Consider the following 12,545-nt stretch of genomic DNA (forward strand, 5'->3'; position numbering starts at 1 on the left):
ATTTTTCCTGTGTCTGGATTATCTTTTGCACTTTCCTTAGTGCAAAATTTTCAATTCTGATGAAGTCCAACTTGCCAGTTCTTTTTAAATTTTTTTTTATTGGGCTGGGATTGAGGCTCAACGGTAGAGTGCTCCCCTCAATTGTGCGAGACCCTGGGTTCCATCCTCAGCACCACATAAAAATAAATAAGTGAAATAAAGGTATTGTGTCCAGCTACAACTAAAAATAAATAAATATTTTAAAAAATTTTATTAGTGGGGCTGGGGTTGTAGCTCAGTGGTGGAGCGCTTGCCTAGCACATGTGAGGCACTGGGTTAGATCCTCAGCATCACATAAAAATAAACAAATAAAATAAATGTATTGTGTCCATCTGTAACTAAAAAAATAATAAAATTTTTTATTGGTCCATAATAGTTACATAGAATAGTGGGTTTCATTGTGGTGTATTTGTACAGGCACATGATATGCTTCGAGTAATTTCATTTCCCAGTAACTCCCCTTGCCTCCTTTCTCCCTCCCCCTAATGTCCTTCTACCCAAGTGGTCTCCCTTCTATTTTCATGGGATCTTCTTTTTTTCCCCTTTTTTTCTGTCTTCTACATGTAAGAGAAAACATGACCTTTGACTTTCTGAGTCTGACTTATATCACTTAACATGATGTTCTCCAGTTCTAGCCAGTTTCCTGCAAATGACACAATTTTGTTCTTCTTTATAGCTGAATAAAACTCTTGTTATGTGTGTGATATATATATATATATATATATATATATATATATATATATATATATATATAAACATTTTCTTTATTCATCTGTTGACAGATACTTTGGTTGCATAACTTGACTATTGCAAATTGTGCTGCTATAAACATGGGTATGCATATATTGCTAAAGTATGCTAACTATAGTACTTTGGGATAAATACTGAGGAGTGGTTATATCTAGATCATATGTTGGTTTCATTCCTAGTCTTTTAAGAAAATGCCAGACTAAAATAAAAAAAGAAAATGCCAGACTGATTTCCATTGTGGTGCTAATTTATAACCCTACCAATAGTGTATGAGTTCTTTTTTTCTCACAATTTGCCAGCATTTATTTGTATTCTGTAATTTTAATTAAAAAATATTTTGAGACAGAGTCTTGCTAAGTTTCTCAGGTTGGCCTCAAACCTGTGATCCTCCTGCCTCAGCTTCCCAAGTCAATGGAATAACAGGCATACACTACCACACCCAGCATATTATTTGTATTCTCAATGCTTGCCTTTCTAACTAGAGTGAGATGAAATCTCAGTATGGTTTTGATTTGCATTTCCCTGATGGTTAAAGATGTTAAACTATTTTTCATATAGTTTTTGGCCATTTGTGCTTCTTTTGAGAAAAGTTTGTTGATCAACTATTTGTTTAATAGTTTTTTGTGCTTTTGGTATTATGTCTAAGAACTCTTTGCCTAATTCAAGGTCATAGAAATGCACTCCTCTATTTTCTTGTAAGAGTTTTAAAGTTTTAGCTTTAACATTTAGGTCCATGATCCATTTTGTGTTAATTTTTTTAATATGGTGTGAGATGAAGGCCTGACTTCAGTCACAGCACCATTTATCACAGCACCATTTATTATGGAAACCATTCTTTCCCCATTTGATGGTATTGACGTCTTGTCAGAAATCAATTGGCCACAGATGTTTGGATTTATTTCTGGAGTCTCGATTCTCTTCCATTGATATATATGCCTATCCTTATACCAATGCCACACTACCTTGATTACTATAGCTTCTAGTGAAAGTAAAAGTCCTCGACATGCCCAGAGACTGTGGCATGACATGGCCCCTTCCTACTTTTCCAGACTCTTCCAGATCACTCCCTTTCACTCTTTCCACTCTTGGCACTTTGGCTCTTCTGCTTTCCCCTATTAACCTATGCTCTCTCCTAGCAAATGACTTCCTCTCTTCCCTTCTCTCTGCCTGGAAAGCTATCTGTGCATGCTGTAGATCTCAGTTCAAGTGTTACTTCTTCAATTAAGTTTTCCCTGTCCTCTCTGACCCTGTCACATACCCTATTGAAAGCTGTCATGGAGTATGTGCTCGTGTGATTGTTTAAGCAACATCAGATTTCCCTTTCAGATGGTAAACTCCAGTAGGAAAAGACTCTGATTTTTTTTTGGGGGGGTACCCTCCCTATTCCTGGCTGCTATATTGTGCTGCTATAAACATGGGTATGCATATATATAAGAATATATTAAATTAGTGAATAAATTAATGATTTCATGAATTAGGCCTACTCCACCAGGATGGTTTGTGTCATGGCCACAGGCTGTGCCTTAACTGTTTTGCTGCTGAGCTTACAAAATTTTATTTAGGATTTAGCATCTCTATTTATAAGTTATATTGTCTGGTATTTTCTACTTTTCAGGCTTGTATCAGCCATGGGTGTCATCAGACAGATGACACATTTATCACTTAAATAGAATTTAATATAAAGAATCTTTTTTAAAAAAACTTCAGAGAATGGTACTTTTTTTTTTTAACGACTTGATTTTTTTTGCCATGATTTTCTATTGATTCATCCAAGATGGTATTATTGTCTTCAATAGTAACCAGAACCTTCTTGCCCACCAGATTAAGGGCACATACCCTTTGGGCTCACCAACGTTCACAGTAAGCATGTCCAGTGTGAGAATGGTGCCTTCTGGAATTTTCACTTTGGCCACCACTGACTTGCCCAGCTTCTCATTGCAGGCCATCTCACAGGGCAGCAGCTGCTTGGTTGCAGAGCCCAGTGCCCTCTCTACAAGGCACTCGGACTGCACCAGGTCAGCCAGTTCTCTGGGCAGAATTTAATATAAAGAATATTTTTTAAAAATATTTACTTTTTTAGTTGTAGTTGGACACAATATCTTTATTTTATTTATTTATTTTTATGTGGTGCTGAGGATCGAACCCAGAGCCTCTCATGTGCGGGGCTATGGGGCTAGTGCTCTACTGCTGATATATATATACATATATATAATCTTTAAGTAGGAAGTCAAGTCAGGTGGTGCACACCTGTAATCCCAAGTACTTGGGAGGCTGAGGCAGGAAGATCGAAAGTTACAGGCAACCTGGGAAACTTAGAGACCCTGTCTCAAAAAGGGCTGGGGGTAAAGCACCAGTAGTAAAGCACCACTGGGTTCAGTCCCCAGGACTCTCCAAATATCTTTTAAGTCTGAAAGGATAAAACAAGCATGCAAAAGTGTCATGGCTGAGTGAACAGAAAGAAGATTCTACTTATTAAAACTTCAAAACTTAGAGGAGGGGCCTGGGACCCAGACCTCATAGGAAGGGTGGGGGGATTTTTCTCTCTGGGAAGAACTACTAGAGCCAAGGTGTAGGAAGCAGAGGGGGAAGAGTAAATTTCTTCTCCATATTTACAGTTTCTATCTAGCTCCCTCTGGTGGCAGAGCCTAACAGCGAGCAGCTGGCAAAGCAAAAATGTAGATTCTCAGCCCTGACTTCATCAGCCAAACACAGAAGGAGCAATTCAGAGCTGGAAGACAAGGTCATAGGAAAATAAGGTGATATTTTACACATTTATTATAAATTATACAATTTATATAACCCTAGCTTCTTTCTTAATTACCTGTGTAGTTTAGGATGAGTTTTTAAGTTTCTACTAGTTTTGTTTACTTATCTATTACGATAGAGCAATAATCCTGTGCCTACCTCACAGTTTAATTATTCGACAAGTTCCAGGTGATTTTATTTTGGGGCGGTCTTTTACAAATTCCACTCTCTTCCTCCACTGTTATTAGTTCTCAACTTGTTGTTGTGCTAATTTAGGCCACATTTATTTTCATAAAGAACCACCTTATGTTTGCCTTATCCAGATTCAAGAAGACTAACTCCATCTCAAACTTAACCTGTCCAGAACTGAAACTTTAATCCCTGTGCACAGCCTTTACCCTGTGCCCTGCTTACTTGTCCTTATCCCAGTAAAAGGCAGTGTCAATCAACTAATTACTCAACCAAAACCTTGGGTGAGTCATCCTCGATTCCACTTTTTACATTCAATCCATAAGCAATTTTCTTTTTAAAAGTTTATTTTTCCAGATTAGACATTCTGTGAGTCATCAGTCATCCAATTATAAATTTCATCTAAGTCTTTTAGAGTAATTTCTGTAAATCACAAATGGCAGGATAAATTACTTTTTATTTCTGGAATGCTTTTAACCTATCTTTTTGCCATTTTAATCTAGAGATATTTAATGAGATTTATTATTTAAGAAATATCTCAGTATAACTTATCTTTTAGAAAAATTTTCACCTATCTTATTGTCATTTTAATCTAGGGATATTTAATGATATATGTAATTAAAAAAATATTCATGAAACAAATCAGTCTATTTCTATTTGGTGAAAGTAGATTTTTTAAAGCATTTTTTTTTTTTTTTGGTACTGGAGATAGAACCCAGGGGAGCCACATTCCCCAGCCCTTTTTTTTTTTTAAAGAGAGAGTGAGAGAGAGTGAGAGAGGGGGAGAGAGAAAGAGAGAATTTTTTAATATTTATTTTTTTAGTTTTCTGCGGACACAACATCTTTGTTTGTATGTGGTGCTGAGGATCGAACCCAGGCCGCACGCATGCCAGGCGAGCGCGCTACCGCTTGAGCCACATCCCCAGCCCCTCCCCAGCCCTTTTTAAAATGATTTATTTAGAAACAGGGTCTCAATGAATTGCTTAGGGTTTTCCTGCTGTGGCTGGAAAACAAGAGAAGAGAAAATTCATACAGTGTGATAAGCGCTAGAAAGAAAACAGTGTTAGACTAGTTTAGAAGGTCATGGGAAGGGATGGTTGACAAAGGCCTCCCTGAGAAAAATGACATTTAAACAGAGACTTGAAAAAAGAAAAGAAAGGGAAGGGTTGGGTATATAGAGAGGCTGAAAATGAACAATAAATTTGAACTCAGGATCCTCCTGCCTCAGCCTCCTGATCCTCTGGGATTACAGGCATGCACCACCACACCAAAGCCATTTCTTTTGATTTTACCTTTAAAATGTATCTTAGGTCCCTTCAGTTCTTTACATCTTCATGCCACCAGCCCAATCCCAATCACCATAATCTTTCACCTGGCTAGAGCCATAACTTCCTACCCGGGCTTTCCACCACTACCCTTGCCCATTGCAACTCATTTACCACAAAACATCAAGGAATATTTAATGATTTCTCTTCCCTTATTTAACTCATCAGTGCTTTCTCATTTACTGTGAATAAAATCCAATGTCTTTTACCATAGTCTCTAAGACCTTGCATGATTGGAGTCTTGCTTATGTCTCAGGTACATTTCATGTTAAACTTCCTCTTTCTCACTGTGCACCAAGAATGTTCTAGTCTTTTTTCAGTTCACTCAATTTGCCAATTTTTTGTTCCACCTCAGAGCCTTTAAATTGATTGTTCATTTTCAGCCTCTCTATATACCCAACCCTTCCCTTTCTTTTCTTTTTTCAAGTCTCTGTTTAAATGTTATTTTTCTCAGGGAGGCCTTTGTCAACTATCCCTTCCCATGACTTTCTAAACTAGTCTAACACTGTTTTCTTTCTAGCGCTTATCATACTGTATGCATTTTCTCTTCATTTGTTTATTTACTTTAGTCAGTATATCTGGCTAGAATGTAAGTGCCCAAATACTAGGGTCATTTATTTCCTCCTCACTGTCCTGTCCCTAGTACATAGCACATTTCCCATCCCATAACAGATATTCAAGATTTATGGAATGAACAAACATAAGGAAGGTTTTTTCCCTCCATGTTGTAGGCTGGGAATTGAACAGGTGAGGGAGGCTATTAAAGGTTGCCTAGACAATAACCAAGGTTCTTTTCCTATCTAGGCATGGGAAAGGCTCAAATCCTATAGACAAGGAATGGGTTGATTTGGGCTTATGCATTTACATTTTTCCCACTGAGGGGGTGGTGTGTAACTAAAAATGTGTCAGAGGAGGCTGACCAAGTCACTATGCAAGTTTCCTTCTCTGTCAAATGAATAAAGGAGAAAGGGAGATTTCTGAAGTCTTCAGGAGCATTGACTATAAAGGAGATCAGATGGAGTTGAGAAGACATTGTAGTAATCCAGGTAAGTACAAATGTGTTTCAGATAGGATGGTGGCAGTAAAGTTGTGGGAAGGCTTTTTTTTGAGATAATTGTATAAGAAAAATCTGGTAATAACATTTTTCCATTCTTGCTACTACATTTGATTTTTTGTTCTATGAACCAAGAACCCCCCTCCTAAGAGTCTGTTCACATTATCTAATATTTATGTATCTATGGAACTCTTGAACAAAATTCTTAAAAACGCCAACAGTTGGGGTATTTATAAGTGCAAAAAATATTGTGGTATGGATTCCTGGCAAGGGGTAGTATTGGGGGAGTTTGGGCCTCCTAGCAATAAAATTCTTGTTGATAGGCCCATTCTTGGATATGGACAGCTGATGTTTTCTCCTTTTTATTTTTGTTTGGGTATCAGGGATTGAACTCAGGGGCACTTTCCCACGGAGCCACATCCCCAGTACTATTTTCTATTTTATTTAGAGACAGGGTCTTCCTGTGTTGCTTAGCATCTCACTTTTTATTGAAGTAGGATTTGAACTCGCGATCCTCCTGCCTTACCCTGCTGAGCCACTGGGTTACAAGTGTATGCCACCATGCCTGGCCCCTGATGTTTTCTCAGTATTTGTAAATTGCTGTGCAAACACAGAATAAAATAGATAGCTATTTCTAGGCACTTACTGTATACAAGATTTGAGGAAGCTATTGTGTAGATTATAGGAAGAAAGACATATAAGAGATATATAAGAGATCAACTGGCCTAGTACTCTGATAGGGACTGAGAATATGTGACTTTCCAATTCTTCAACCTCATTAATATTGGAGAAGCAATTGAAATGGGAACCAGAATTTACTTCTTTTACAAATTAACAAGATGAAAAACAAAACAAAATGAATAGCATCAGAAAAACCCACAGGGCCATGGTGCACCTGTAATCCCAGCAATTTAGGAGGCTAAGGCAGGAGGATCACAATTTTAAGGCCAGCCTTAGCAACTTGACAAGATCCTATCTCAAAAAATAAAAAGGGTTGGGGATGTAGCTCAGTGGTAGAGCACCACTGGGTTCAACCCCCAATACTACTAAAACATAACAAAACAAATTGGGTGTGGTGGTACAGGCCTATAATCCCAGCATTTAGGGAGGCCAAGGCAGGAGGATGGCAAGTACAAAGCCAGCCTCAGCAATTTAGCAAGACTTAAGCAGCTTAGTGAGATCCTGTCTCAAAATAAAAATTTTAAAAAGGGCTGGGGATGTAGCTCAGTGGTTAAGCAGCCCTGGGTTCAATCCCCAGCAGCAAAAAAAAAAAAAAAAAAAAAAAAAAAAGAAAGAAAGAAAGAAAGAAATCCTATATGAAAGTTGCCAATATGTACTGATCCTGAAAGATATTCATGTCTTTTCTTTTCCAGGATCGAAGACTATACTCAGAACCTTTTACGTGCTAGGCAAGTGCTCTGCCACTGAAACAAATCCCCAATCCCAAGATATTCATGCCTTTTGATCCAGTTACTCTGCTTGATGGGAAAATTATAAGGAAATAATCCTAAATTTAGAAAGAGTTTTATGCTTATGAAGGTTTATTGAATCATATACCTCATTCCCCAACAACAGCAAAGAAATTATATTTCATTCACTGGATAGACTATTATTCAGCCATTAATCATGGAATATTTGAAGAGTAATATATGAGAAAATATGCTTGTTTAATACAAATTGAAAAGTAAGATATAAATGTGTCCTTTAGAAGGATTATAACCATAAAGAAAATGCGTTTTACCAATAAAAAATAAATAAATAAATAAAATGAAGATATTGTATCCACCTAAAAAAAATGAAAATGCGTTTTTGCAGAGGGAAAAATGGAAATAAACTAAAAAAGCTTATGATGGTTATAATTAGATAGTATGATTATGGTTAAAATGTTTCCTTCTTTCTATCTTTCTGCTTTTCCCTAATGAGTATGCATTAATAGAAATGATTGATTTAGCATGCACTACTCACATATTTGGCTGGGGTGATGAAGGTGACTGGGTTACATGGTAATGGTTCCACGGGTTCCAGGTACAACCTCAATATGAAAGCACTTCTCAAGTCTCCTGTTTATTATTGTCCCATTCTCCAAAGCAAGTCACATGACCAAGCCTAGAGTCATAGTGAAGGGGGCTGACTACCCAAGGCATGAACAGAGGGAAATGAATGATAGAAAGCATTTTTCAAATAATCTGTCACAGTAATCATTGATCACAATGATTACTTCTCTGAATCAGGATGATCTAGGGTAGGAAATAAATAGAAAAGACTAGTCCATGACTTATGAGTCCTTATGAAATAAAGTTCAAAGTCCTTAGTTCTTACAAATGACTGTCTGACACATACTATCTCATGATGCTACTTCCCCAGCCTCAAACGCATAGATCCCAGGAATACTGAGCTTTTTGCACCTTACCATTTCACTGCATTCTGGCTGCTCCTGCTGCTTTACTTGGAATATAGTAACCTATCCTAAGTCCCAAAGACCAAATGACCATTGAATATTTTTAACATTTTTCAAGACAGAACAAGGTTTACCTCCTGAAGGAAGTGTACCCTACTGTTTGGATAGAATAAACATTCCCTTCTTCTTCCTTTCTTTAATTATTTTTTTTTTTGTACCAGGAATTGAACCCAGGGGCACTTAGCCACTGAGTCATATCCCCAGCCCTTTTTATTTTTTATTTTGAGACAGGGTCTCGCTAAGTTGCTGAGATAGGCTTTGAACTTGTGATCCTCTGCCTCAGCCTCCTGAGTCACTGGGATTACAGGTGTACACCACCGCACCTGGCTGAACATTCCTTTCTTTAGAACGTAGAACTGCATACAGATTTCTGATTAGCACCTAAATAATATCAGTACTCATTTGCTAACACACCCTTCTCCCTTTTTGTAGATGCTAAGATTCCCATAGTTATGGAATGGATATTTCTTATAATTATATTTCTAGAGTATGACAGTTGGTAATTGTTATATGGTTAATATTGGGATAAGTTATTATAATATACATTTTTTTTTTGCAGCCTGGGGATCAAATTCAGGGCCTTAGCATACTAGGCAAGTATTGTATCACTGAGATACACTTCCTCAACCCCCATTTTTTTTTAGCTGGGTCTCATTATGATGCCAATGCTAGTCTTCAATTCCTGGGCTCAAGTGAGCTTCCTGCCTCAGCCTCCTGAGTAGCAGGGACTGGTCTCATGCAGGCTGAGCTACATTCCCAGCCCTTCCATTTCTTTTCTTTTCTTCTTCTTTTTTTTTTTTTTTGGTACTGGAAATTAAACCCCAGGTTGCTTAGCCCTTGAGTCATACCCCCAGCCCTTTTTATATTTTATTTAGAGACAGGACCTCACTAAGTTGCAAAGGCTGGCTTTGAACTCATGATTCTCCTGCCTCAGTCTCCGGAGCAGCTGGGATTTCAAGCATGCACCACTGCGCCCAGCCCTTCCATTTTATTTTGAGACAGAGTCTTGGTTAGTTGCCCAGTGTGGCCTTGAACTTGCAATCTTTCTGCCTCAGTCTCCCAAGAAGCTGGGATTACAGATGTGCATCACTATCCCCAGCTAATATACATTTTTATATCTCTGGTGAAATCAGGCATTTTTTATACATACTTACTATTTGTACATCTTTCCATGAAATAATTTAATGACTCATGAATTTGAGAAGCATTTTTTCATATATGTACTTATATCTATACTTTCTCATGGGATGAAAGTTTACTTTTATTTCACTGAATTATACATAATTGTGGGATTGTATGTGTTACATTTTCACATCACATATATTTTGTTTTATTTACTTTGTAAAACAACAGACTTAAAATTATGAAAACTACATAGCAAACTTTGTTGGAAAAAACCCTGCTATTGGGCTGAGGCTGTAGCTCAGTTGGTAGAGAGCTTGCCTATCACATGTGAGGCACTGGGTTTGATCCTCAGTACCACATAAAAATAAAATAAAGGTATTCCATCTACTATAACACTGTTACTAGTTCTAACCTGCTATTATGATGAAAACAGAAATATATTAGCTCTGCAGCCCTAACAGAAAGAACACTGAAGCTGGGCATGGTGGCAAACACCTGTAATCCCATTGGCTCTGGAGGCTGAGGCAAGAGGATCTCAAGTTCAAATCCAGTCTCAGCAATGGTGAGGCACTAAGCAACTCAGTGAGACCCTGTCTCTTAAATAAAATATAAAAAAGGGCTGGGGGATGTGGCTTAGTGGTTGAGTGCCCCTGAGTTCAATCCCTAGTACCAAAAAAAAAAAAAAGAACATTGAGCTTGATATGAAATATTAAATGTGATCCAGGTGTGGTGGCACATGCCTATAGTCCCAGCAACTCAGGAGGTTGAGGCAGAAAGATCACAAGATTGATACCAGCCTCAGCAATGTAGCAAGGCCCTCAGCAACTTAGTAAGACCCTATCTGTAAATAAAAAAATCAACTGGGCTGGGGATGTGACTCAGTGTTAAAATTGCCCTTGGGTTAAATCCCCGGTATCCAAAAATAAATAAATGAAAAAAGATTAAATGTAGAAATTATTAGGTGAAAAAAATAAAAACTTTGTCAATTTCCTTTAGAATGGGCACTTATTTATTAGCCAGGTTCTGTGGCTAACACGTGTATTCCCAACAACTCAAGAGGCTGAGGCAGGAGGATCACTAGTTCAAATGCAGCCTCAGCAACTTAGCAAGATCCTGTCTCAAAAATAAAAAAAAGTCCGGGCACACTGGCACATGCCTGTAATCCCAGTGTCTTGGGAGGCTGAGACAGGAGAATTGCAACCTCAGCAATGGTGAGGCCCTAAGCAACTCAGTGAGACCCTGTCTCTAAATAAAATACAAAATAGGGCTAGGGATGTGGCTCAGTGGTTGAGTACCCCTGAGTACAAAAAAAAAAAAAAAAAAAAATTAAAAAGAACTGTTGATGTGGCTCAGTGGCTATGCACCTTGGGGTTCAATCCCTGGTTACTTCCCCGCCCCCAATAAAGAGTTATTACAATACTTAAATTAAGAAAATTAGTCATCTTGAAAAAATTAAACAGCCTAAATAGTTTTCATATTTTTATTTCTAAAAGAAAGAAATTTGAAAAACCCAGGAAGCGGGATAACACTGTTACTAGTTCTAATTTCTATTTTTAACACCCTAAACTGCTTAGTTCTCATTTCTTTTTGTATGTCAGCCTGTGGTTGGCTTTGCAAAGCTAACATTTTTTTTTTGGTGTCAGTTTTTAAAACATAAGCCAGAAAGAATTTGGTCAGTAGCTTCCCCATTCCATAGAACATCTGAGAACTTAAAATAATGGCATTTAAATTGGAGTAAGAAGAAAAAGTAATGTGATATTTTAGTGCTTGTTTGTTTGTTTGTGTTTTTGTATGTGTGTGTTTGTTTTTTACTTCTAGACCTATCCTCATATTTTCTAGGATCCTCAGAACTTGTGAGAGTGGCCTTTTGTTTTTAAAATAACTGACAACATTCTTTTATAATGGAGTAACTTATGGATAGATTTTAAATGTGCTTATTTTTATTTTGTCTGATTTTTATGCTGTGGACTCCTCAGAAATATGATTAGGAAGATCTTTTCCTTGTCTCTCATTATGGCCAACTGGGCTCTGCAGTCTGAATTTCAACCTTTGGGTCCCCATGTTAGTTTTCATCCCTGTGACCAAAATACATGATGAGAACAACTTAAAGGAAGAAAGATTTATTTTGGTCTGCAGTTTCAGGGCTTTCAGTCCATGGCCAGCTGGTTCCAAGGCAGAAACATCATGGTGGAAGGGCATGGCAGGGAAAAGCTGTCAGCTCATGGCAGCCAGGAAGTAGAGAGAGAAAGAAGGAGAGAGAGAGAGAGAGAGAGAGAGAGAGAGAGAGAGAGAGAGAGAGAGAGAGAGAGAGAGAGAGAGAGAGAGAGAGGAGGGGATGGAAAGAAGATAGACCTTTCCAAGGCATGCCCCTGGTGACTTACTTCTTTCAACGAGGTTCTACATTCTAGTAGTCAATTTAGGCATCAGTGAACTAATCCACTGATGAAACCAGAGTCCTCATTATCCAATCACTTCCCAAAACCTCACCTGTAAACACATTTTAGAGGTGACATGCTTGCTAGAATCCTTTGGGGGACATTTCAGATCTAAACTATAATAGCCCGAAAGGGAGGTGAAGGTTTCTTTGTTGTGTTCATTTTCCAGAGGGACAAGGAGTGGAAGGGATGGATTTGACTAAACCCCAAAAGGGATAGTTAACCTCTTGGGGTTTGAGAAGAAAGGCTGGCTTTGTGAGCGAGTCATTCATGTGGTTGCACAGGGCCCCATGCTTCATTTAATGCTCTGCTGTTACCCTCATGAAATTCTTCATAATTTTAAAATAAGGAGCCCTGTATTTTCGTTTTGCAGTGGACCTACAAATCATGTCACCAGGCTGTTAGGAAGACCAAATGGTAAGAGG

General features: G+C 38.0%; 1 long non-coding RNA gene across 1 annotated transcript; it reads left to right on the forward strand.

Moving 5' to 3' along the window:
• The first annotated feature begins 3,421 nt into the window (after window positions 1-3,421).
• On the forward strand, window positions 3,422-7,559 carry LOC308639396. The gene is made up of 3 exons (XR_014020072.1): window positions 3,422-3,545; window positions 6,011-6,094; window positions 7,476-7,559. It is a non-coding gene; the product is annotated as an uncharacterized lncRNA (long non-coding RNA).
• The last annotated feature ends 4,986 nt before the right edge of the window (window positions 7,560-12,545 follow it).

Source organism: Spermophilus citellus, assembly GCF_964194105.1.
Source record: "Spermophilus citellus genome assembly, chromosome: X".
In the NCBI taxonomy this organism is placed as follows: Eukaryota; Metazoa; Chordata; class Mammalia; order Rodentia; family Sciuridae; genus Spermophilus; species Spermophilus citellus.